Source organism: Equus caballus, chromosome 26 (genome assembly GCF_041296265.1).
Source record: "Equus caballus isolate H_3958 breed thoroughbred chromosome 26, TB-T2T, whole genome shotgun sequence".
Taxonomy (NCBI): Eukaryota; Metazoa; Chordata; class Mammalia; order Perissodactyla; family Equidae; genus Equus; species Equus caballus.
The window spans coordinates 9,650,920-9,676,921 of record NC_091709.1 but is presented as its reverse complement, the minus strand read 5'-3'; the positions used below and the strand labels follow the sequence as shown (position 1 = coordinate 9,676,921).

The window sequence follows — 26,002 nt, the reverse complement described above, 5'->3', positions numbered from 1 at the left end:
CTCCAGTTCCATCCTCCCCTCATATTACTATGTCACTTCATGCAGACTATAAGGTGCATTTATTCTATAGGATGATAATCATCTGTGTAAGTGTGTCCCCTCCATGATACTCTGGGTTCTTTGAGAAATGGAACCTTGTCTTTTAATCTGTGATGCCTAGTACAGTGATAAGCACATATCATTGAACAGTGATGAATGAATAAATGAATGTATGAATGAATGAATGAGTAAGAAAACAATGGCTTAGGCTGAGGATCTGCAAACTATGGGCTGCAGGCCAAATCCATCCTGCCGCTGCTTTTTGGGTTTTTTCTCCTTATTAAAGTATAGTTGACATAGAATGTTGTATCAGTTTAGGTATACAACACAGTGATTCAACATTTATTTACAAAACAGTCACACTGATAAGACTAATAACCATCTGTCATCAATAACAAAGTTATTACAGTATTATTGGCTATATTCCCTATGCTGTGCTTTTCATCCCCACAACTTATTTATTTTGTGACTGGAAGTTTGCACCTCTTATCCCCTTCACCTCTTTCGCCTCCCTCTACCTCCTCCCCTCTGGCAACCACCAATTCGTTCTCTGTATGTATGAGTCTATTTCTGATTTGATTTATTTGTTCATTTGTTTTGTTTAGATTCCACATATAAGTGAAATCATACGGTATTCTTCTTTCTCTGTCTGGCTTATTTCACTTAGCATAATACCCTCTAGGTCCATCCATGTTGTCACAAATGGAAGGATTTCACTCTTTTTTATGGCTGAATAATATACCATTACATATGTATACCACATCTTCTTTATCCATTCATCTACCGACGGATACTTAGGTTACTTCCATATCTTGGCTATTGTTAAGCAATGCTGCAATGAACATAGGAGTGCATATATCTTTTCAAATTAGTATTTTCATTGTCTTCAGATAAATACCAGAAGTGGTATTGCTAAATCTACTTCTGTGGTTCTATCTAACTACTACTTGAATAGTGGTTCTATTCTTAATTTTTTGAGGAACCTCTATACTGTTTTCCATAGTGGTTTCAACAATTTACATTCCCACCAACAGTGCACAAGAGTTCCCTTTTCTCCACGTCCTCGCCAACAATTGTTATTTGTTGTCTTTTGATAATAGCCATTCTAACAGGTGTGAGGTGATACCTCTTGGTGGTTTTGATTTGCATTTCCCTGATGATTAGTGTTGTAGAGCACGTTTTCATGTACTTGTTCTGCCACCTGTTTTTGGATAACCCAGAAACTAGAAATGGTTTTTACATTTTTAAATTATTTTAAAAAATCAAAAGTATGATAATATTTCATGACACATAAAAATTGTAGGAAATTCAAATTTCAGTGTCCATGAATAAGATTGTGTGTGTGTGTGTGTGTTGGGAAAATCAGCCCTGAGCTAACATCTGTGCCAATTTTCCTCTATTTTATGTGAGATGACACCACAGCGTGGCTTGACAAGTGGTGTTAGGTCTGCGTCTGGGATCCGAACCTGAGAGCCCCAGGCTGCTGGAGTGGAGTGTGCCAACTTAACCACTACGCCACCAGTCAGCCCCATGAATGACATTTATGAGAAAACAAACATGCTCATTTGTTTAGATATTGTCAATGGCTGCTTTTGTGCTGCAATGATAGAGTTGAGTATTAGCAACAGAGATCATATGGCCTGCAAAATTGAAAATATTTACTATTTGGCCTTTTACAGAAAGTTTACTGATTCTCCGGATTAGACAGATTCATTGTCTTACCCCGGATGCTACAAAAAGTAAATGATAGACCTGGAATCAAAGTCAGATGTTTTGACCTCAATTTAATGCTTTTTCCTCCATACTTTGCCGAGCCCGGAAAACTGATTTTAGTTCTAGACCATTAACGCTTGCTTCCAATTCTAGAGTTTCTTGTTAGGCAGAACTGGATTTAAATCTTAACTTTACTCAGTACTGGCTACATTACTTGTGGATCTAGTGCAAAATGAAAATGCCCTGGACCTGCAGCGCCATCCCATGGCAGACAGGAAACCTTCTGCTCTGGGAAATGCTAAGTACAGGGTGGGCCACCCAGTCCCCAGCCTAAAGTGCAATGGAGCTGCCCACCTCAGGCAGGGATGGCCACTGTCTCCCCCCATCTCCCGAGACCCGTGGGACACTTGCTGACCCTGGCCATCCAGGATGGAGGGTGTCAGTGATCATGGAGGGATAGGCAATTAGTTGGGATCCAGAGCACCTGGGGGCCGGGAGAGAAGGCGGGGTGACACATGAGCTGAGACTCGAAGCCCCTGCTTCATGCTCCATTGTCCCATCAGACTTCACTCACAAAATATAAATTTGAAGATAAAATTGCTAAGAATCTCAAGGCAGCAGCCACAGAGCATTAAACCCCAAGTGCAGGCCCTTTCTGAGTGGGGTCACACAGGTTGTACTTCCATGAAGCCAGCCCTGACCCTACCACATAACCAGACAGGATGCCTTCACAAGTTAAAGAATCTGTCTGAGACCCAGTTTACACAGTGGTGCAATGTACTTGGTGGTATCTATCCCAAAAAGTCGGGAAGTCTCAGTAGACCACATATAGAAAACAATTAGCAATGTTCTTGGCTATTTATTTTTCAGTTTCCTATACCTTTTTCCAGGACTGACTCAAGAAGTATTACCCCTATCAAAAAAGATTAAATGTCACTTCACTAGGCTTACGTTGAAACCAAATTCCTTCCCATCGTGAACTTCATCAATGGTTGGATCGTACGTTACCCTAAAGAGATGTCCAGACTAGAAGTAAATTGAGCCATTTTGGCTCCTTGTGAATAAGTCTTTCTCTGGACACTCGTTAGCTAGTCTATACCCTCTGGGTCTGCACCTTGGAAAGCAAATGAGAAACCTTCCCCAGGGTACTTTCGGACCCTTGCATTAGTTGTAGTGTGCCACTGCAAAGGATCCTAGCTTGACACTTTTATGGTCACAAGCATTAAACCTGCACCAACACCTATACTGTTTACCCTGGTTATTCTCCAGGATTCTACCCAGCAGAAAAGGAAGTATCATCATCCCTCTTACTATCAGCAAAGCAGTCAGCATGCATTTTATGGTCTCCAGGGGATATACTGCCCACTTGGTCAGATGGATTCCATACTAGTGTTCAGCTTCCCTTGGGGGTCTTTGGGATTCTATGCAACCAACTCACAGCTTTTTTTTTTTTTTTTTTGAGGAAGATTAGCCCTGAGCTAACATCTGCTGTCAATCCTCCTCTTTTTGCTGAGGAAGACTGGCCCTGGGCTAACATCCATGCCCATCTTCCTCTACTTTATATGTGGGATGCCTGCCACAGCATGGCTTGCCAAGCAGTATGTAGGTCCACACCCGGGGTCCAAACCAGCGAACCCCAGGCCACTGAAGCAGAACTTGGGAACTTAACTGCTGCGCCACCTGGCCAGCCCCCAAACTCACAGCTTTGGGAAAGAAGACAATAATTCTAGTCTGTTACCACAGAGAACTAGGATTGTGAATAAACTCAATGTATTCATAAAAATACCATTAGCAAGAAGATGATCTCACCCAATGAGATGTTGATTCTTTTTAACATGAGGAAGGTCATTTCCTCTTTTAGTTTTTGCCTATTGTCCTAGGAGTCATATAATGATGTATCCTAGTAAATAATAATTTCCGAGAAGATTTTGTTCTTTGTATTGAGACCCACTCGACTTTTATTTGGAAAATAATTTCAGTATTCATAACTGGTTTGTTTTTTCATAAAAACTGGTCATTTGTTTTGAATAATAGAAGCATTCAATAAGTATTCAGTTAAGGTGAAGCTATAGAATTCCTCAATACTTTAAATTTAATTAGTTTCAACTTATTAAGAACTGATATTTATTGCTATGTTATATCAATATAGCCCATCAAATTATAGCTCCAAATTGTATTCGTAATGCCCCCAACTCTGAGAAGCTGACAGCACTGTACAGAAGTAACTCACTGATCTTCAGATACTTTTGCACTCCAATATCTACTCCTTCTTATTCTTAGTGCTATAATTATAAATTAATGATGGTAAATCTTAATTTTGAGTTGTTAACATAGGATCATTACAACAACATAATACTTGGTAGATTGTAGGAAGAACATTTTATACTGTCCAATCAATGACATATTGTGCTAATTTTTTCGTGATAGGAAACATCAATTTTTTTGGATTTGTCATGTTTACAAAAAGTTCGGGAAGATATGGATTCCTTAAGATAATTTATTAGTCGATATTGCCAAAATTTCATGGATATTCACTCTCAAGAGTATTAAATAGGAATTTTTTTAGATACAGTATCAACAACTCAATCAAACGATCTTCTTCTAATAAAGAAGAAAAATTACTTGATGCACATATCTGAACAGGCCAGGGGTTCAGGGCCTCACAGTGTTGTAAAGGCTGTGTTTTCCTCCATATTCTCAGCTCTGCTTTCCTCCATGACAGCTTCATTATCAAGCCTTCATTATCTTTACAAAAATAAGACAGTCACCAGCAACTCCAGGGTTATATTTGACTAGTTTAGTAACGCCACCGGAACAGAAAAATCTCTTTTCCAATAGTTCCAGCAAAACCCTTGGGATTCAGCATCGTTGCATTTCTTTTATAGCCAACCTGAGGCATGTTGACAACCCAGAAACCGAGGACATGGCCAACTTCACTTGAATTACAGTGGAAAAGAGTGAAGAGGAGTAGTTTCCTAAGGAAAATCAGGATGCCGTTACTGGGAGCAAGGATAATGGATACTCCACAGGGAAAAACAAGAGATGTCCTCCATAGTTTAACAATAGAAATAGATGAACGTGAAAGATCCCAACACATCTTGATAATTTATTATTAGATATTTTGAACCCATATTATATATTGGGAAACAATTTTCGAACTTCTTGTCTCACATTGTCTTTTGTAAATATCACATATTTGTGAGCTGAGCAGTTCTTCACCCATTACCCTGGATGAAATCACATTGAATGTGCTCAACTGCTCCCTTGACTTAAGGCAGATAAAATGTTATTACCACATTATAGTCATCGCTATTGAAGAATCTTTTTATTTTACCTTTTACACAAAATCAGTGTGTTGTTTTCTATTTTCTTATTAAGATTTTTCTAGAATTTGTTTTATCTGTGGGAATACTGTCGGGAAATAGTAACAGATTATTGAACAATTTCTTTCAGAAGGTAAAAGGATTATTTATTTTGAGATCTCTGGAAAGAAACCAGGTTTAAGCTTTTAAAAAGGCCCACACAGAAAGAACTGTAACGATTTAATAATTCCTAATAGCAACTGAGCATTAGAGAATAGAGATGTTAAAGGCTGAGTTAGCTGGAATCAATGCTGGAGGAAGTGACTACTAATCAAGACACCATCCCTACAATTTTCTATCTCCTCTTAATGGAAGAGGGACGCTTTTGGTACCAGGATAAACATTTTCTCTTTGCTCTGTATTCCATCCCTTCCAGCCATATCAGGGACCTCCATCCAACTATCCACTATGCCTCTCTCTCTTCAATCTCTCTCTATGATCGTTTCTTCAGCTCATAAGATCTCCCTTACTCTATACGTATACAGTACTTTTTTCTAACTACTGTCCACATCTCTCCTTTCCTTGGCATCTATAATCATGAGAATGATTTCACTTGATATTTTCCAGTTTTTCATCTTTTATTTATTCCTCAGCTGTTACCACCATTAAACTTAAATGACTTTTATCAAAATTAGAGTGGCCACGCATTTGCCAATTCCAGCAGATGCTGTGGATCCTCACACCATTTGAACGCATTAGATATTTGGCTCTTTAGACTGATCTCACATGTATTCTTCAATACTTTTCACTCTTGATTTCCATAAACAAGGATTTAACTATCCATCTGACTTCATTCTTTTTCCTGTCTTCACCCCTCAACCCACTTCAGCGTGGTTTTTACTCTCTCACTCCATTATAATCGATGGAATCACAGCCAGAAGTTGAACTGGTCCAAAGCTCATGCCATTTCTCTTCTGTTATTCTATAGAAAATATAATATCACATTCATCATTTTAAATCCTCAATCTACATAGGGGCTTTAAAGCAGAAGATAAATGGTTGCAGTCCTTTTACTGAATAAGACACAAAGGGTTTTTAGAAGGCTATGCATAAAACCCAGTAACAATCCGTGAAACTACTGTAATCCTTTTATCCCATCTCACTCTCTGACACCTCCTACATCATTTGGCTGGTACACTTATTAGACTAAGTTTTCTGGAATTCTGATTCTTGCCTTTATATTTTGAAATTGTAAATTTGTTACTAAAATATAATATGCAGGGGAGGTGATTGAACACAAGACATTTTCTATTTTATGAAAGACAAACTTTAAGACTTCAAATTTGGGTGTATGTGGTATCTCTAATATATGACAGAATATTTTTAAAATCTATCATAAAAATGATATTCATGGGTGAGAGTTTCAAGTGATTAAAATACCTTGATTATTTTGTAATAATAATGATTCCTTTAAAAATTACTTTGAAATAATTAATAGATTCACAAGAAGTTGCAAAATAGTACAGAGATCCCACGTGCCCTTCACCCAGTAAACCTGATGCTTACATTTTACATAACTATAATATAATATCAAAATCAGGAAATTTGCTTTGGTGAAGTGCCCTTGCATATTTCTATGCCATTTTATCAAAGGTGTAGGTTCACGTAACTACAACCACAAGCAAGATTACAGAACTATTCGCTCACCACAAAGCTCTCCCTCGTGCTACCCGCACTCTCTCTCCCACAACCCTGAGCCCCTGACAGCCAGCACTCTGTTATCCATCTCTATAAATATTTTGTGATTTTGAGGTTATATGTGGAGATTGGCTTTTATCACTCAATGTAATGCCCTTGAGATCCATCAAGTTGTATGGATCAATATCAATCAATCAATCAATATCAATCAGGATCAATAGTTTGTTCCTTTTTATTGCTGTGATTGCCTTTTGTTGCTTTGTAGTTGAAGCATTTTCCATTTAAATTGTTGCAATAGAACTCAGTAATGGACTGAAATGAAAACTGGTTGAACTGTACACACGCATTACGGAAGTAACAGATCAGAAAAGGAATTGAGGTAACTCCACCTTCTTAAAATCTAACAGTCTCTTTGATGGGAAAAACTAGAAAGGACGTAACCCGTGCCTAAGCTGAGGGGGTAGCTTGCTGCATGCAACAATCTGAGTGGACCTAAAAGCTTCCTTCCTTAAAGAAATACTTCTCTGGTTTGCCTTAGTCCCTGAAATCTCCACCATTGATCGGTCCTTTGAATCATGCCTGGCAATGAAAGCTCCTCTCTGCTTACAATTGCATTATATGTGTGAAAGGACATGGAGGAACTAAAATATTAACCCATTATCCCACTAATTGTGATAGCAAAGATATGATTTCTATGAAATTCAATAACCTAAAAAATAAAATAAAATAAATCTCACCTTTTGAAGATTTCCCAAGAACTGCTGCTCACACCTCACTCCTAGTCACTGTTCTTTTCTCTACTCATAAAATTAGAACTTGATTAGATAGTGGAAGAATCTCTGCATTCCCATTAAGGTTACAAGGTATACTCACTCTTCTGGAAATTGAAGAATATTTGAATATTAACAATTCAACAGCGCAAAACAATTTTTATAGAGTCTCAACACATTGAAATGAGCTATAACAGAACTTCAAATATCTAGGATTTTGTTTTAATAAAATAGTTTCCTGGCAAACAAACTCTGAAGTCAGAGAACTCATAATGAAATATTACCACATACATGATGGCTCTAAAATTCTTAGAGCAAAACAGTACCCGAGTTCTTTCTGGGGGAAGAACAAGATACTGGCAATCTCTGTGGATTATAGATCAGGAAACTTTGTCAGACTTACTTCTTACGAAACAAACTTGTGGCACTTAGTCGCTAGTGCATCAGCATGTCTGACCTGGGAAAAAATAAATTTTCCTCCACCAGAGACCAGAGTCAAGTAATTTTTAAAAGCTGAAAAATTCCTCAAAGAACCGTAAAACAAGAGGCACACATTCACCTACAGGAGTGAGAGGACGTGCTCTGTAGATGCGGGGTTGGGTCTCACTGAAGCGGGGTGTCACGACCAAGGTTTCCAAGTTCAGACAAGCTTTCCTGACCCTCCGCCTCCGAAGCATGGCTGGCGGACTCCATTATTCAGGTGGACCTGTGTAATTAAGCCCTTGAGGTTTCAGCTCCACCCGTGCTTCTGGAATTATGCCAGACATTTTTCTACAAGTAGTTATAGTTTCCATTCACTCAAGAATAATCTCAGAATTAAAAATATTAATGAAAGCAGAAGTGAAAACCTGTAAAATCTTTTGTTTGTGCTGGTGGTCTCAATAATAGAGGCTAAAATTATTTGATTGATTTGTTTGTAAACATTGATATGTTTACTTGGATTCTGTCTGTGATGTTATTTCTTCAGTATTTTGTATTTTTCATTCTAAGATATTAAATGTGAATTCTTCCTGAGTGTTGTTTATAATTATGTTTCTTGTTTTGAAGTAGCTCGTGACCAAATGCAATGAATTTCTTGCCATAGATATCATGTAAACATATTGCTGGTCCTTCACTGTCCTGACTTTCCTTTTCAAACAAGACAAGGCATGGTGTACGTTCTACTTACCAAAAAGAAACCTGCCTCCGTGCATTGCTCAAATGCTCACTTGTTATTCTTACTATTTGAGTTAATATATTTTTCAAATGGTTGGACATTTTATATATTTCGATTTTTAAGTCCCAATTTCTTATTTAGAGATGGAATATATTCTCTTCCCTGAAGAGATAATTTTGGCATTTTCACTCAGGAATTCATCCACTGGATTATTAATTCCCTAGGAGCCTTGGTTTTATTCATCATCAAATCCCCGACACTTAGCGTGCAGCTAACTCTTTTGCCGTTTTTTAATGGAGCTTTCACGATGCGCTGCGGCTCCTCTAAGCTCTGAGGATACGCAGGAACAAGTCCTCAGTCCCATGGGGCTGACATCCCACTGGGGAGCAGACGGTCAAGAAACAGATAATTAAATGAACCTGTAGTAAGTTACGTCAAGGTGATATGAGGACAAAGCAGGATACACAAGAGAGAATGCCAACTTTATACAACTTTGTAATTTAATAAATGACAAAAATAAGGCTCATGAAAGGTTAAAGGACTTTTCTAAATCACTCAGCTAAATAGCAACATAGTCAGCATTTGCATTTGTTTTGTTGAACTATAAATTCAATGTCGTTTCCATGCTTAAGCCCTGGCTTTCAGCATTGGACTGGGGAAGACCTTGTTCTGTAATATCACAGCTCCATCTCTTGAGAATGAAGTTTAAATGAACATCTTTCTGTTTAAATATAAATTCTTCAAGGATACAATTGTATCTTAATTACATAAAATGATTTATTGCTTTTGAAACAGAAATTCCAAGTTTTTCATGCTGAAGTTGAATTTTATAGAAGTTTATAGGAATTTTCTAGTGGACGGTGAAATGTCATTTTATGGTTAATTACGCTATTAATTCGCTTTTGTTAAAATTAAAATAATCTCATGGTAAGTGTATTCAAAAATGTTAGTGTTTCCAGATTTTTTTTTAAGCTATATAGCACACACAGCCAAATAAAAATGGGAAAAAACATGAATATAAAATTCACTCAAAAAAATTTACAAATGATCATTTAACATATGAAAAATGTACAGCTTCACTCAAAATCAAAGCAATGCAGGGGCTGGCCCAGTGGTGCAGTGGTTAAGTTCAGACGTTCTGCTTCCACAGCCCGGAGTTTGAGGATTTGGATCCTAGGTGCGAACCTATACACTGTTTGTCAAGCTATGCTGTGGTAGGCGTCCCGCATATAAAATGGAGGAAGATGGGCACGGATGTTAGCTCAGGGCCAGTCTTCCTCAGCAAAAGGAGGTGGATTGGCAGCAGATGTTAGCTCAGGGCTAATCTTCCTCAAAAAAAAAAAAAAAATCAAACAAATGCAGATTAAAAGATTAATGAAATGCTTTTAGGGGGGTTAGCCTTTCACATTAACAAAGATTTGTAAGTAGTAATAACGATGATTTGAAGGAGGTAATTTTGTGTGTGAGGAAGATTCACCCTGAGCTAACATCTGTTGCCAATCCTCCTCTTTTCTTTGCTTGAGGAAGATCAGCCCCGAGCTAACGTCTGTGCCAGTCTTCCCCCACTTTGTAAGTGGGAGGCCTCCACAGCACGGCGGATAGTGGAGTATGTCGGTGCCCAGTAGCCAGACCTGCGAACCAGCCGCAGAACCCCGCGCAGGACTGTAACCTCGCGGCCAGGGCGGCGGCCCCTTGAGGGAGGTGACTGTATCTTAGGTTGCTGGCAAGACGGTTAATTGGCACAAATTTTCTAGAGTTCTATTTGACAATAAATACCAAGTACCTTAAAAAATTCTGTAGCTTGGACTGAGGAATTCCACTTCCAGAAATGTATTCTTAGGAAAAAATCTTATAAAGTCAAAAATGTTTTATAACTCATTGCAATGTGTTGAGTCCTTTTTTGTTTTAGGATTTTGCATAGTTAAATATTCAAAGATTCCTCATTTTCCAGAAGAGAGAGTATGCAGTGTAACCTGAGTGGAAACTGATTCTTTTCTGATCTAATCAACTTCTGATTTTTTTTAGAAGAGGGGGGAAAAAAGTGACCAGGAATGAGGCATAAGCAGCAGGTCTTAGGAAATTTTCAAGGGATAAAATTTGTTTTATTTTAGTTGTTCAGGTTACTGAGCTTCATAGAAGTCTGGAATTTCAAGTAATATATAAAGAGTGTGTTTTTTTAAAGCAGATATTAGGTTCAAGAAGATGTTTAGAATTTCAAAAACAAATAGTACATATGTTTTAAAATGAGAAAACAGGTTTAAAAATCGATGAATTATGATACATTCATAAAATTAAATGTTATGATAGTAGAAGAAATATTTTCTTCATGATTTCTTCATGATATAGAAAATCCCACAATTTTATTACACAAAAAAATAAAGAAAAATATATGTACTATGAAGATGCAAAATGGCATATATAAGTTTTGTATACACATTTAACTATACACAGGAGCAGAAAAAAAAGCAGAAAAAGTTAACCAAAAATGATGTTAGCAATAGGTATTTCTGTGTTCTGAAATTAAGTGATTTAGTTTTCTACTTACCTAAAGTTTCTATGGTTGTCTGTAATAGGTAGGCACTACCTTTCTAAAATATGTCTTTATTAAGATTGTTTTGTAATAAGTGAAAAATAGTTATATTTAAATGCAGTTAACCATTTCTATTTGCCCTCCAGCCTCCCATCTCTGCTCTCATCCCACTGAAAGAAAATATTAACAAGTTTGGGGTACATCTTTCCACATTTTTCTCATAGTTGATACAAACTTACAAATGTTTGTTTCTAATTTCCTTTTACCAAAATAAAAGTCTGTTATGCCCATTATTTTGCGGTTCTTTTTCACTTAACGGTATGTCATGATCATCTGACAAGCAGAAATGTTCAGATTTCTTGATGCATGTGCCATACACAGGTACGATTTTACTGAAACAAAAGCATGTCATGTGCATTTCTTTAAATCTTTTTAACTTCCTCTCACTCAATTCTATAATCCTCCAGCCATTTCATTCCCACTCCCAGATAGTAATCTGTCAAAATCTGCTTATATAATTACCCATTATATACACTTATTTGCATCTTACTTTTATTGCTTAATACCGCTTCAGGAGAATCTTCAAGTCAACTATGCTAATTCACTCTATGCTAATTCCATGTTGTTGATGCACTACAATTAATCCAATTATTTCTCTATAACATTCTTTTTACCATGACACGGTCAACGTCCTTGAGCATTTAACCTAAGGAATTAGGGCTTTCCTGGGGTGGATCTACAGAAGCGGCCTTCCTGGGTCTAAGGATGTGTATCTCTTAAACTGAAATAGATAGTGCTAGATTCCTCTCTCCCATCCCCCAAAAAGCTCTAACAACGTACATTTCTCCAAGCGAGAGATAAGAATATATTTTCCCAATATCCCCCTAGCAATATATGGTATTGCCAGTCTGATAGCTATGAAATGGTATTTTATTGTTGATTTCTTGTGCATTCCCCTGACTGATAATGAGTTTCACCATGTTTATTGGCTTTTGGATTTTCTTTAGTGTGACCTTATTATCTATAATTTTTTTCCCAGTCCAAGTATCTATTGCATTTTGTCGTCATCTTGTCAATTCAACAATTTTTCACTAGATTTTAACCTTTAATCTACAATTCTCATGACAAATTTTATAACAAAAAGTCTCTATTTGTTTTTATAGGTTATACATTTCTGTCTTTAGGAAGTCTCTCTCATCCTTAGCCTTTATATGTAGGCTCTAAGGTTTACTTCTAAAATTGCTGCCCCTTAATCCATCTGGAATTTATTTTGCACATGATGTGAGGTAGAGATTCAACTTAGATCCATCCTGAAATAACACTCAGACATGTTTATTAAATGAACCACATTTTTCCCTATTGAATTGATACTACCAATGTCATGCATTACGTTTTTATGTATTCTAACAATTTGTAGAATATTTGTTCTACTATATTGATTTCTTTTCATTCTTACCTCACAACTATATATTTTTAATATGGACTACTTACTAAAGCAAATTCTTCCTTAGTAATCTTTTTTTTATATTCACTTGGCTATTCTTAGACATTTATTCTCATTGTTCATATTTATAGGTCCCTCAGTAAAGTTTTATAGTTTTCCCATAATCTGACATAGTTTAAGTAATATTTTAATGTCTGCCTTTTAAAAGCTAGTAAAATTTAGCTGTGAATCCATCTTATCTTGGTGGGTTTTTGTGGGGTGTTTTTGGTGAGGAATATTGATCTTGAGCAAACATTTGTTGCCAATCTTCCTCTATTTTGTATGTGTGATGCTGCGCAGGATGGCTTGATAAGCAGTCATAGGGCCGTGCCCAGGATCCCAACCCGCAAACCTCGGGCCACTGAAGCTGAGCACACAAACTTAACTGCTATGCCACTGGGCTGGCCCCCTTGGTGCTTTTTTAATGTCATTTTTTAATATCTTTGCATTTGTATCTATAGTAATTGATCCATTTAAGTTTGTTCCTCATGGAAATCTTCACAATTTATATTTTTCTTCATAATTTATGTCTTCCAAAATGTTACATGTAATGTTTCCTAATGATTCTTACAGTTTTTCTATAAAAAAATCTATAGTTTTACGACTGCTTTCTTATTCTTATGTTTGTCATTTCTATTTGCTTGAATATATTTTATTAGTGCTTTATCTACTTTGTTGGTTGTTTAGAGTTAGAAGAATCATATTTGAGATTCATTTTTTATTTCTAACATTTTCCTTTTCTAGCTGATTTTAGCTTTTATCTTTATTGATCCCTCTTTTGTTAATTTTTGTTCTTTTTTCTAAATTTCCATTATTTCTTCATCTTTCTTCTTTACTAATTAGGGCAACCATGGCTATATCTTTGTTTCTTAGGATAGCTTTTGTTAGTTTCCATTCATTTTGGTGTAAAGGGTTAAACTTTTCATTAATTTCTTAAAAATTTAATACCACTTTTGATTTCCTTTTCTATCTAAGATGGTCTTTGATGGTACATCTTAATTTCTAAGGCACCCAGTTTAGTATTTATTTTTACTGTTTATAATCAGAAAAAATAAACATTTACTTGCAATAGATAAAATTAACTGCTAATTACACTATCTTTTTGCATTTTTGATCTGTGTTTGAGACATTTTCCCTCTTGAAATGCGAGCCCACTAATTTAAGACTTGAGCTGCCATTCATTCATCTACTGATCTTTTTATGTTTAAACATTGAGTGTTTGTAGTTCTAGAAATAAGGCTGTTTTATTCTTGAATGTTTTAAATATTGTTGTCGTTTGGTCAAATTGCATCATATCTCTTCAAGCAGCTGTTTTCTTAGGACATCTTTTGGAATGGTTCATCCACCCTCCCTGCTCACCACTGCTGCCTCTCCCCCAGAGGCGTTGCTGCTTTTCTGTACATGTTTAACGGGTTCTGCTGTATCTGCTGAGATTCCCTCAAAACTAGAAGCCCAGACAATCAGTAATGGATGCTGCTATGGTCTCTTCTCTTGCAGGCTGGGGTATGTTAGCAGTCAGCTCCTCGGTCTTCCAAGGCATCTGGAGGCAATTCCCCACTCCTCTGTGCCCTTGTGCTCCCCTAGCCTTAGGGGCAGAAGGAATTTAGCCCACTTGTGGAGCTACTCTTGGCCCTTTGGAGACCAACCATGGAAACATGATCAACTCTCACTGTAAATATCAATCTTCTCTTTTGCCTGATATTCCAGGGGTCTCCATGGGTCACACTTTTCCTAGAATCAACTTTGTGCAGATTTGCACCCCAGAGCTCTCCAAGGCTGCCTTTCAGGCCTTTCTCCAAAGCAGAGACTGACAGCTCTACAATAGCTTTTTCTCCAAATCCCTCAGCTGGTCTGAATGGCAGACTCAGAAAAGAGAATGAATTTAACTTGATATTGAGAGTGAGAGAAAGGTGGGATGCGTTTAGTTACCACATTTCGATAATCCTCTTTCTCCATCCATTGTATTACCTGTAATCAGAATAAAGTAGCATGTAAAGTAGGTATGGGGGGCAGGGAGTATATGTAAAACCTCTGTACCCTCCACTTAGTTTTGCAGTGACCCTAAAACTGCTCTAAAAAAATAAAATCTATTTATTTAAAAAATGAAATATGTAGAAGTAAATATATTTGAACATGACTTAAAAGTTTCAAGTATCCAAAAGGACAGCTTAGACCTGTCTTGTATGGCATGGATTTGACATTTGTACGTGTTCTTTGTAGCATACCCAAAATGCAACTGCTTTCTGCAAAGAATTTCTCCTGATGTCGCTGAGGAAGACAAACCTCCAATCAGTTGCTAATACATAGTTAGCAAACCACAAGGGTTAAGTTAAAAAAAACCTTGCAGAATATGCAGCTAACCGATTTTCTCCTCAATATGTGCCAATGTAAATATGTGCATTAAGACAAATGTGATGTTGAAGAGAATAGTGCAGCCTGTGTCGTACCTCCGAAAATGGAATAAAAGTCTTGTAAACTGCTCTTATAAAGCTCAATCTGTATGTCTTCAAAGTAAGATTTTGCCCTCCGAAAATCTCATCACACAGTCCTTGGGGCATTATTAGTAAAAATGATGAGCTTCCATTGATTCTGGCAAAGCTTTCATAGAGAGTCTGCGTGACCCTTGTATTTCTCCAGACAGTGCTTTTTGCGTCCGCCTCGCTTCCTTTGTGGGATTGCGCTACGTGGGACTGTTTGGCGAAACCAAGAAACTATTTTATCATGTTCACTTTTGCTGCTTGAAGGCACAATGAGGCAGAATGGAGACAAGCAGGAGAAATTGTCTCTGGATTTTCAGGAATACAATTTGGCAAATAGTTTTATGTTGCACCAAATTAAAATATTTTCCAATAGAGGGAGAAAATCCTAGGCAAACTTGTCTAGTTCTGGTAGAGAATGAATAACAATTACTAAATCATCATAATTTATATTCCATATGCAGACTATGATGAATAGAAAGAATATCAAGTGTATAATCCATGTTTTCAAAATTAATTGCCCTATCTAAACCTAGCCATACAGTTCATAACACACGACAAGTTCCGTGCAAAAGAAACAATGATCCTCGTGATTTTTGTCCATAATAAATAGAGCCAAACTAGAAAAACTTGAGGATGACTAATTTTGAAGAAGTTATTTTAATATGTCTTTTAAATATCCATGATCTTTATTTCATTCAGAAGAAGGCAGAACCCCTTAATACCTTTCAAAATTGTTCTTTAACAGAATAAGATGTCTTGGATTCTGGACTTCAGAGTCATACAAACTTGATACAAACCTGGACTCTCAGGAGCTCTGAAACTGTGTCAGTTTCTCCAGCTCTGTTTCATTGATCGTTGGAAGAGCATTCCTTAGGGTTCTGTCACAGGCACATTTCTTCTTCCTTGGTATACTCTTTCTTTGTCAATGACTCCCAACTATGTTTCTCAAGCCCAGGCCTGTCTTCCAAATTCCATACCCACATATCTAATGGCACTCAGTGTCCTTGCGTGGGTGTCTCCAAGGCATCTCCAACGCAATATATCCAACAGAACTCATAATCATTCTTCTCAAATAAACGTCTTCTGGAACATTGCCCTTCACGGTGGATGGCTCCATGTCTCCTGTTTTCCATGCCAGAATTTTGAAACTATTGGTTAACTCCAAACGCCCCATGCCAAGTCAAGTCCATGCCGATCCTAAATGTCTCTTGAATGTATCGATTTCTCTCTCCTCATTGCTATCACCCTTCCCCGGTCACCACTACAGCCTTTCAATTGTCCAGGAAGACTCCACACTATCTCTTTTCCAATTCATTTATCCTCTTGCAACCAGAGGAATACTCTAAAATGTGAACCATTTTGAGTCACACATTAGCTTAAAATCCTTCAGTCATTTTTCATTGCTATTAAGATAAGATAAATAACATTTTTCATTGTCACTAAGATCCAGGGCCACCGTTTGCCTGCTTCTTCAGCCCCACCCCAAACCATTCCTCCCTTCTTTTAGTCATTCTGTACTTGTTTCAGTTACTAAAATACTCTAAACTTGCCATTATCTCTAGACGTGGTATAGATTTGCCCAGGGACATTTTTCTCCTACCCAGCTTCTCTTGCTTCATCTGATCTAGCCCCTAATTACGTGCTCAATGCCTTTCTTCTCCAACAAAATGTAAGGGCAATTGGGGATAAATTATGTTAGCATCATTCTTTTACTACCATATCCCCTAGCATTTAATGTAGCATCTTACATATTATAGACTATTAATACTTTTTATAGAGTGGATGAATAGGTGAGTGAGTGAATAAAGGCTAGGCAAATTATCCTATATTTCTTCATCTTTAAATTGCGGATATTAATACATATTTCATAAGGTCATTGTAAAAGTCCAGTGTAAATGGTAGGCCTGAAGTAAACTAATTTTGTAAACAATATCAGTTTCTTTTCTTCTTGTCAGACTTAATATATGTGGAAGAAGTGCATATTCATTTTCAATTGTTGCTGTAACAAATTACCCCAAATTTAGCAGCTTAAACAAGACAAACTTATTATTTTATAGTTTTGTAGGTGAAAAGTCCAACAAGACCTCACTAAGCTAGAGTAAAAGTTTTGGCAGGGCTGCATTCCACCTCCACGCTCAGGGAAGAATGTGTTTCCCTGCCTTTTCCAGCTTCTGGAGGCCACCCACATTCCTCGGTTCCAGCGCCTCTTCCTCCGTTTTCAAAACCAGGAACGGCAGCTGAGTCCTCTTCAGACTTCAACTTTCTCCTGCTTTTTCTGACCTGGGAAAGGTTCTGTGGTTAGATTGGGCCCACCCAGATAATCCAGGATAATCTTCCCATCTCAAGGTCTGTCCCCTTAGTCACGTCTGCAAAGTCCCTCTTGCCAAGTAAAGTAACATATTCACAGGATCTGAAGATTACAGCGTGCGCATCTTTCGGGTTATCTTGTGCCTATCACAAAGTGTGATAATATCATTATTATTTTTATTATTAAACTAAATTTCCTCAGCATTCTAATGCTGTAAAGGAGAAAGAAAGGGAGGGAGGAAGAAGAAAGGAAAGAAGAAAAGACAAGAAAAATGATAAAGTGCACTGTTCCTCTGTTTCTGCTTTGGTAAGGAATGCAGTGGTAAAAGGAGACAACTTTCCTTTCCCTCTTTCCGCTTTCACTGAGCAAAGCCCAGTACAGAACACTGTCGAAGTCTAGGTACCTCAGGCCTGTGCCCAAGCCCGAGCAGGCCTATTTTACTGAGGCTTGTGATGCCCTGTGAACATCTGCTCAGTCGTAACTGTCTGTATTGGAGGTGGATCCTCCCTCTCAGCCAGCGTGTCACATTGGTTAGCAGGGAAGACAGCGTTTTTCTTTGTGCTTTGCTGCCTCTTGGGCTGTCTTCCTATGAACATAAAATGCCCTCACATCATTTCACCTGTTTGCCTGTCCATATTTTACCCATTAAAGATTTTTTCCAATCTCATGTTCCCCATGACCTCTTTCTTGAATGTCACTATATTTTAGGACCCTGAAGCACCATGTTTGTGGATGTAATTTCAGTTCTTTCAAACACTGCAATTACCTGTAAAATGAATTTTACCTAAGAAAAATCGATGTTCTGTGTTTTTTACAACAATGATATATTCTGTGTAGACTTCCTCCTTTTTACTAAAACCAAGCATGATATCTTTGTTAAGAATGATAGAGATGATTTATCGCAAAAGCACTTTATAATAGGTCAAACAACTTCTGGTTCCTTTGCAAACCAAGGCTGTGAAAATCATGGATCTGAGACAAGTGGTTACAACACTTAGATTTTGGTGAATTTCCCTCTTCAATGGTGCATTTCCTTCATTGGGTTTACAAGTTTTGTCACAAGAATGTATTGTTGCTGCCCTTTGCTATAGCATGTTATTCTCATGCAAATGGTCAGTCCATGGCAAAGGGACAGCCTGCTGCTTAACTGGCTGGACTCAGCTTTCTGGAGGTGGCCAACCAGTCCAGCTGGTTTCTTAGTATGCTGTGTGTCACTACACAGACAACAGGAATGAGGTACCAACAGAACGTTGCTGCTTCTCCAGTAGAACCCAAAATCACCATCTTTAGAGCCATATGACATTGATTGGTTTTTTTATAGCTACAATCCCATGGAATCACTGGAGCAAAGATTAAAGGAGGCAAATCTTTCCTCCATGCTCTGCAGCTAGGGAATTATGTCACCTACTGCTCTCATATTTACTCCCAAAGCAACACCATTGTTCACGTGCCAGACAGCAGTCTAACTCTATCTTCTACAGAGAGGACAGGCTGGAAAGGGGTTGTGATGTAAATTTCTCTAAAGGGTAGTCTGTGTACCCAGCACCATTGGCCTTACCTGGGAGCTTGTTAGACGGATAAACCCTCCACCCAGCCCAGCCCTGCTACATCAGACTCTTCGCGGTAACAGGATCCCTAGGAGCTTGGTTCAGCACATTAGAATTTGGCCAGCACTGCTCTAGAAAGCCCTTCTGCCATGCATGTCCTTCTGTCAGAGGAACCAGGCCTTTCTTCGCCGGCATGTACTAACCTCTGCCCAGCTCAACAGGTGCTTTAACATCGAAGAGTCTCCTCTTTCTCTAAACTCCTGGAATTATTTTCTGCATAATTACTTTTGCAAGTAAATTACATGCTGTTCTATTGTTTCTACCGACTTCCTGTGTATCTGCTGGTAGTACTCAAAGAGGTATCTTACATATAGTTGACTAGGTAACTGGTACATATGATTGACATTGTTGCTTCATATATAGTTAAATTTACCCTGATTTTAAAACTCTGCTATAACTGGTACAGTTCTCATTGGTTTGGAAGCTACTTGGAGATGGATTATATCACTTTATCTTTGAGCACCCCAGCATGGTTGCCCATAATAAGGCACTTAATATTTACCAAATCTAATTTCATTCAAACACCGCACAATGAAAGCATATTGACTAAACTGTGACCCTCTCAGGAAATTACCTTTGTGTGTCAGAGCAGCCTGGCACACTGCTTGTAGGTCAGCAGTGCTCAGTGAAGTGAAAAGCTGCTGAAGTTGTGACATCGGTGTGGCCAGCACACGAGAGGCACAGGGTTTGCAGGCAGAGTGGGTTCCGTATCGGTCGTGGCTCTGCCTCTCTCACTGCATTTACACAGGCATGCACCACTGAGCTCAAACTTATCCCGTCAGCCGAGGCCTCATCCTGGTGAAAGCAAAAGGATGCTGAATTGTGACTGAGATAAGCTCAATTTCCATTCACATTCCAAGTCTGGTCCCTAATAAACCTGGAAAAAAGTAGATTTCTTACTCTGTAAATTTTCATCCAGAGACCAAAATCATGAATATTTATAATGCTTTGGCCTAAACTGATAACTCTTTAGAAACCCAATAGATTCCAAACCAAACATGAAAACAACAACAAAAACAGAGGAATATGAAGAATTTTCATTAAAAGCGGGGTTATTAAGGACGTAGGCTTTCAGACGGGACCACTTATGTAAAGTACATATTTGATACTGAAGATAACTTAGAAAATTTTTTGCGTAGATATAGAACCTTTCTGAGAATGTGTATCTCAATAATTATTCTGAATATATTATTTTGTGTTAACATTTTAGGTAACATACGCATTTTTAAAGTGAAAAATAGAAAATTTTTTATGAAATATAAGTGATTGTGAAATCAACTCTCTTGTCCAGATTGAAACCAGCAGCTGTATTTTTTAACTTACTATACCAGTTGATAAGGACAAGGGTACTTCTATAATGTGTTAATGCATGAGTGCCACTGAAATAGTGGCTGACAGTTTTCGTTATTATTTAATTGAGGCATAATGTACTTGGGCTGTAATTTTGGGAGAACATTAGGTTGAACTAGGAATTCTTCAGTGCTCTCTCTCTCTTGGGACTCTGACATCAGGCCCCATCTGCTCTCAGACAGGCCTCCTTCTTTAGAATTTTCCCTTTATTCCTCTACTGATTGCTGCTATTTCCTAGATTCAGAGTCATTCTCAGTTGCTTTGATAAACTAAACTATAGATTGAATTGTATATTCAACTTTTCCCTCTAAAGCATCAGTGATGTAATAAATACACAGAGCGAGAAACGCATTTGTTCAGTTTTAAGATCCAGGCTTAGAATCAGAATAAGCTATTGAATTTTTATCTCAGTCTAACCACAGTACAGTCTTGGTTTGATTGCATGAGGGCATGGCATATAATTGCAATATTTGAATGTTGTGCTCAGAAACCTCTGGACTCATATGTAATTTAACTGAGAAGTCAAATAAATAACTGCAAAGAAACTGCCAGAGTGACTTACTCTGACTTACATATAAAATACTATTATCAATTCAGAACCCGCGAAACTATGAAATTTGGGCTTTTGCTTGTGGGCAAAACATTGAGAAGCTGGCTGCACGGGTTTTAGTAGGAATTTGGTTCGCCTATTAAGAAGAACATTTTTTCACTCTTCTTATCACTGTGAATACTAAATCTGTTTTGAATGAAGCTTAAATAATTAAATTTTGAAAAAGAGTCACAAAAATTAGGATGAGGAATTTTACCTCCTGGAAATGACAAGTTTCTTTAATCTTCGGTTAGAAGAAAAAGTCAAAATGATTGCCTTTAAAAGGGCTGCATTGCCATCAATAGACGACAATCATGATTGACTTTTGGTAGCCTCTTAAGCCATTTGCTGTCCTTGTGTAGGGTGGCGGTATTCAGTATGCCTTACAGTCTTTATTATATCAGATTCAAATTTCTCTTGCTAGAGTTTAAGGCCATAGAGCTCATAAATATTTTAGAAAACACGAAAATAGCTCTTTCTTATTGCACTGTGAAAGTTAGATGGCTGATTCCTGTCGACAGATGCTCTAGTTACATGAATTTGTGTTTCCCTAAGCCTTTGGTGAGATTCATTTTTATCTATTGTTTTTTAGGTATACTTCTTTGGATTACTTTTAGATGAGCACTTCTAGGGCCTCCCTCCTTAACTTTTCACCTTCTAGTTCGAGTTAATATAGTACACTGCATGTAAAAGGTCAAAGCCATGTGACCATATAGGTCCATCTACTCCCCTATCCTTTACATTATTCATAAGTGTTACGTTTATATATTACAACCAGCACAATCCAATGTCATCATTTTCCTTTAAACATTTATTTATGTTTTAAATAAATTAAGAGAGGACAGAATAGACTCTTATATTTACCAACATATTTACCATGTCTGATTTGCTTTATTCCTGTCTAAAGATTAAAGCTTCTATCAGATATCACTTTCCATTTGCCAGAAGAATGTCCTTCTGCATTTTCCTATAATGCAGATCTGCTTGCAACACACTTTCCTGGTTTTTCTTTATCTGAAAATGTCTTTAATTTGTCTTCATTCTTTAAGAATATTTTCAATGGATATAGAATTCTTGCTAGGTCACCAGTCCCGGGCAATTTGGAAATCCAACCAGCAAACTCCATTTTCAATGTGTAGGAATAGTTTTCAGTCTTTCGGAAGGATTAGCAAAAGGTTGTCCAGGCACACTCTCAGTTGTTTGGTTTTTGCTAGAGCACACCTTCCTGACAGCGAATCTCTTAATTTTAGTGTCTGTTGCAATCTGGATAGGCTGAGAATGTCCCAAGTCATCGAATCCTAATTCTTTCTGTTTCATAGTTTTCCATCATCTTATCTCTGTTCTCTCACATTTTACTCTAAGAAGCAAGAAGAAACCAGGCCACAGCTTCAATACTTTGCTTGAAAATCTCCTCGGCTGAATATTTTAGCTCATTACTTGCAAGTTCTACTTTCCATATGGCCACAGAACACAATTCTATTGTTTTCTGCCACTATCTATCCCCTTTTTTCCGGTTTCCAATAACATGTTTCTTATTTCCTTCTGAGTCCTCTTTAGCAAGGTCATTAACATCCATATTTACTAACAGTCTGCTCAAGGCAATCTAGGCTTTTCCTATAATGCTCCTGAAAATTTTTCCAGGCTCAACCCATTGCCCAAATTTAAGACAACTTCCTTATTTTTAGGTATTTGTTATAGTAGTACCCCACTTCCAGTACCAAAATCTGTATTAGATTTCTATGCCTTTTATAGCAAATTACTACAAGCCTAACAGATTAAACAATGCAAATTTATTTTACAGTTCTGGACATCAGAAGTCTGAAATGGTTCTCACTGGACTAAAACAAAGGTGTTGGCAAGACTGCAGTATTTTCTAGAGGCCCCCAAGGGAGAATCTATTTTTTTCTTTTTCTAGTGTCTTGAAGCTACCTGAATTCCTTGGCTCATAGCCCTCTTCCATGTTCAAAGCTAGTTATGGCTGTCTAATTTTCCTCATATTGCATCTCTCAAACAGACTCTCCTGCTGCCCTCTTCCACATTTTAGAACCCTTGTCATTATATTGGACCCACCCACATAATCCAGAAAAATCTCCTTTTTTAAGGTCAGACGACTAGCAGCCTTACTTCCATCTCCTGCCTCAGTTCCCCTCTGGCATGTGACGTAGCATATTCACAGTTTCCAAGGGTTAGGACGTAGACGTCTTTGAAAGGCCATTATTCAGCCAACCATAGCCAGTTTAAACTGGCAGCTCTCTCCCTCGCAATGGCAACAGCCCAAATCTCAGTTCATTCCTTCTAGCCTTAGCTGTGCTGCTAGGGGTTTCCCCACAGATGTGTTGTTCAGATCAACCAAAGAACTGATTAGGTGTACATGTAGAATTCAGGGCTCTCTCTCTCATAGGCCCTCTCATTTCTGAGATCTCGCCTTACCTCTGGGAGTGACTATGGTTGATTCAAACTCTGTTCTCGGGTTTTTCAAGCCAGTAAGATTGTGGATTTTCTAATAAAGTTTTAGCTGCCTTACACGGTGAAGTCTGGTGCCTGTTGTCGGTTGAAAAGTCATATATATGGGAAACTCACTTAATGTGATTCCCTTCTACCAAGTGTCTATTTCCTTCCAGTATCTGTCTGCTTTTGGACACTCTCCAGTGTCTTCATGTAGATGCTTTTTTTCTTCACAGAAACTATGTACTTGTTAACTGTGTGAAGATTGGTATGAAGTTTGATCTGAGGGTTGGCCTCAGCTCTCTAGTGATGCCAGACGCCTTGATATTCGTTTTTAAAACTGTTGATGACCTTATTTACTTGCTTCAATATGTTAACTTCCACTAGAACAATGTTTCCTTTTTACCTTGCATCACCATTTGTATGACTTACTTTGAATAATATTAACTTTATTTCTTTATACCTGATGCATTCTCTTTCTATTGGATGTTTTTAGGAAAATATTTTCATTGAAATTCTATATATATATAATGAAATGCACAAATCACGTATCTACCACTTGATGAAAGTGTTCTCTCAAAGTAAACATACCATGGTAGCCAGCATCCAGATCAGGGCATAGAATATTAGTTCCACTGACAATCACCTTATTCTGTCTTCCAGTCACTATAAACCCTCTTCCCTAAAGCTAATAATTGTCTCGACTTCTATCACCAATTAGTTTGCTTCTTCTGGAGCTATGTAAATAGAATCACATAACACACTGATTTTTGTGTGTCTGGCTCCTTTCACCCAACATAATATTTGTCAGAATCATCCATATTGTTTACGTGTAGCAGTAGCTCATTTATTTTCATTGTGTATTGTGTTCTCTTGCATACAAAAATATGCTTTATTTATCTGTTCTACTTTGAGTGGATATTTGGATTGTTTCCAGTTTGGGACTGTTACAGACAAACTACTATAAATATTTTAGTGTGTGGCTTTTAGTGCTGATGCGTACAAATTGCTGTTGCATATATATCCGGGGTGGACCCGCTGTAACCTGGGGTTTGCGGATGCTCAGGTTCAGTTGATGCTGACAGATGGCTCACCAGAAAGTTGATGACAGTCACCAGTAGTGGATGAGAGAGTCATTTGCTCCACATCCATGCCAATACTTAGTTACCGTTATCATGTAAACCAAGAACATTTTTCCAATTAAATTTTCTTTTCCTAGCTTGCTTAATCCAGGCAGTTTCTCACTAAAATGAGAACTAAGAACAATTTTTTAAATAACTCTAATAAATCAATAATCCATTGTCCTGAAGAAGTGTCAAATAATTGCCCACTATTCCTGATTAGAATGTTCAAAGTAAGACCCTCCAATGCAAAAGCAGATCTTTTGCACTGAGATGTTCTGAGCTAGTGCCATCTGACATAGAGTCCGAATGTTTATGCGTTGGGTAAAGATTTAGCTGCTAGTCAGAACATAACTTTGGAATCAGAGCCTGGCTGGAGAAAGACGAGTCAAGGCAATTAATTTTGGTTATAATGCATCCATAAGCAAAATCATAAATACTTTGAACATAAAAACAACCAGCTGCTTCAAAATGTCTTTTGAGCATGTTAAAACACATCCTCATCTATACTGCAGGACATCTCCAGATTTACTCCAACGCTGTATGACCTTCGCATTACAAGGGAATTCAGAAAGTGACCTAGAGGGGCATTTCAAAAACCAAGGTGCTTGCCAGTTTCATATGCTTTCTACTATTTTGTTTCTTATAGCCAAGATTTCTCTGTCTGTACTTGTAAAAAAAGACTTTTATGGTTTTTATGTAAAATATGGGTGATTGACTTTTTACACTTGTTCACTAGAGTTTCTCTTAGGCCAGTGATTTCAAAAGGGAGGGGAAATGTTTGGGTTAGGAGAGGTGTGCACAGGGCAAGTGTGTGTGCATGTGTGCATGCATGTGTGTGTGTGTGTCAGGGGGCAGGGTTACTGAAGTGTAAAGCATGGAACGTACATCACTTTTCTAAGTTTCTTTGTCCCCACCCCACTCTGAGCGATATTTCTGTAAAGAATACCAGTTGAACTTGAAGTGAAAGCTTAGACAATTCAGTTTATAAACAAAATATTGATTCAATATGATTGTTGCAAGAAGTGAACACTTGAGAGTTGTTTTAATATAGAATACAACAAAAACAATTATAGTACTAGCTTGTAATATCTCAAGGTATTTTTTCAAACACCAGGTCATGGCATCCTTTATACAAGATGAAATTCCCTTGTCTGAGCTCATCTCAACCGGTGGCAGCACATTAGCACTTTCTGTTGGGTCAGTGATGCTGGCAAAATATACACCAGGATTTTTCCACTTGATGAGAATGTGGCAGTTCTTAGAGAACATAGAGGTACCAAATTTTCTAATTTCTCATTAAAATGCGCATTAAAATATTTTGCCTTAGCCCCTCTGTCTCTCACATTCTCTGTCTTCTCACACACCCACACAGAATCTCCAGAATAGTTAAAATGGAAAAAAAAAATGG

The 26,002-nt window shown here is 37.7% G+C and overlaps 1 protein-coding gene and 1 long non-coding RNA gene across 4 annotated transcripts in view; one reads left to right on the top strand and one right to left on the bottom strand.

Annotated features, from left to right (window-relative positions):
* Positions 1-7,607, bottom strand: part of LOC138920876 (uncharacterized) — a 44,386-nt gene extending 36,779 nt beyond the window's left edge. Inside the window, exon 1 of the long non-coding RNA XR_011432824.1 lies at positions 7,490-7,607. This is a non-coding gene — a long non-coding RNA (uncharacterized lncRNA). The remainder of the gene's footprint in view (positions 1-7,489) is intronic.
* HTR1F (5-hydroxytryptamine receptor 1F) overlaps positions 1-26,002 on the top strand; it is a 150,363-nt gene that overhangs the window by 41,517 nt on the left and 82,844 nt on the right. The window contains exon 3 of one of the 3 annotated variants that reach the window (XR_011432821.1): positions 25,709-25,867. The exons of 1 other annotated variant lie outside the window; for it this stretch is intronic. The gene's annotated coding sequence lies outside the window, so the exon portion shown is untranslated. Of the gene's footprint in view, positions 1-4,637; positions 11,502-25,708; positions 25,868-26,002 lie in introns of those variants that run through there. One more of the 3 variants, XR_011432822.1, reaches the window with a different exon arrangement.